The sequence below is a fragment of the Aethalodelphis obliquidens genome, unplaced genomic scaffold (genome assembly GCF_003676395.1).
Source record: "Aethalodelphis obliquidens isolate GAN/ISIS:26980383/991018 unplaced genomic scaffold, ASM367639v1 scaffold2, whole genome shotgun sequence".
NCBI lineage: Eukaryota > Metazoa > Chordata > Mammalia > Artiodactyla > Delphinidae > Aethalodelphis > Aethalodelphis obliquidens.
This window is the reverse complement of record NW_020837946.1, coordinates 5162463-5163870: the sequence shown is the minus strand read 5'-3', so window position 1 is coordinate 5163870 and position 1408 is coordinate 5162463. Positions and strand designations below refer to the sequence as shown.

Sequence of the window (1408 nt, the reverse complement as noted above, 5' to 3'; positions counted from 1 at the left end):
CATCTCTCTGTTCATCTGTTGGCTTCTATTATTTTGTTTCTTCTATGCAAAGAAGTTTGCTCACTTGGAAGTAAAGTGTTTGAAATATCACCAACAAATTAAAAAAAAAAAATCCCTGTAAGCTTTCAGAAATGCAGCTTTTTCCCAGGCTACACTCACCCCAGCCTCCACCCATAGTCCAGGGGTTCTGTCTTCTGCTGGAGGTGGGGGAGCTGTCCAGTCCCCCCAGCACCAAGGAGTTGGCACATCTGTGCCCTGCACGGAGCAGTGGTTCCCCCATGGCGTGGGGAGGACCCAGGAGTCCCGCCGTCCTCTTGTAGCTGCCCTCAGCCCAACTCCATGCCTCTTAAGGCACCTACCAGGTGCAGTCTGCCCTACACACTGCCTGCCCAGGCATCACAGTTCTCCTGTAGGAACTGGGATCCCTTGGACACAAAACTGTTGTCAACCACAGCCTAACCCTGACCCCCAGGAGAATCAGCCCACACCCTCCATAGACGGCTGTGGAGAAGAGACATAAGGTGGCCCAGAAACCTCCAAATGAGCAAAACTTGATTAGTCTCCATGGGGTAGGACAGGACAATGCACGTCCACAAGGCTTTAGCTCATGGTGGCTAGTTAGGAGGGGGTGTAGCTCAGTGATAGAGCACATGCTTGGCATGTATGAGGCCCTGGGTTCAATCCCCAGCACCTCCAGGTATTGGCTCTCTTTTTCTGTGGTGGAATAATGATGGAATATTGTTCAAACATTGTGACTAAAGCAGTCACTATGGGGGCCTAAAACACACGAAAGTGAGCAGAGATGCTCATTCCCTCTCCACCCAGATGCTCAGGTCCTAAGCTTCTCTGGGGGTCCACTGTACTTGCTCAGCACCTGCCTATAATGGAGGGGTGCCTGGAAAGTGCCCCTCTCCTCCTGGCTCTTATGTCATTGTTCCATGGCTCCTCTTTGCAAATATCAGGACGGGCAGGGTGCCTGTTGCCGAGGAAGTGGAGGAGCCGCTCTGCAACGTCTCCAGGACGCACCCAGAGAGGACCTCAGCCTCTCCTGCAAATGCACTGGGCTCCTTGCCCAGAGCTCTTTAAAAATCAGCATGGAGGAGACCTTCAAGATGACGGAGGAGTAAGACGTGGAGATCACCTTCCTCCCCACAAATACATCAGAAATACATCTACATGTGGAACAACTCCTACAGAACACCTACTGAATGCTGGCAGAAGACCTCAGACTTCCTGAAAGGGTGCGTGAGGAGAGGGGATTCAGAGCACCACCTAAACAAGCTCCAGAGATGGGCGTGAGCCATGGCAATCAGTGCGGACACCAGAGACGGGCATGAAATGCTAAGACTGCTGCTGCCGCCACCAAGGAGCCTGTGTACAGCACAGGTCACTCTCCACACTTCCCCTC

The 1408-nt window shown here is 52.6% G+C and overlaps 1 non-coding gene across 1 annotated transcript; it reads left to right on the top strand.

Annotated features, from left to right (window-relative positions):
* The first annotated feature begins 624 nt into the window (after nucleotides 1–624).
* TRNAA-GGC (transfer RNA alanine (anticodon GGC)) lies at nucleotides 625–696 on the top strand. Its single transcript has one exon. It is a non-coding gene; the product is annotated as a tRNA-Ala (tRNA).
* Nucleotides 697–1408: the final 712 nt, after the last annotated feature.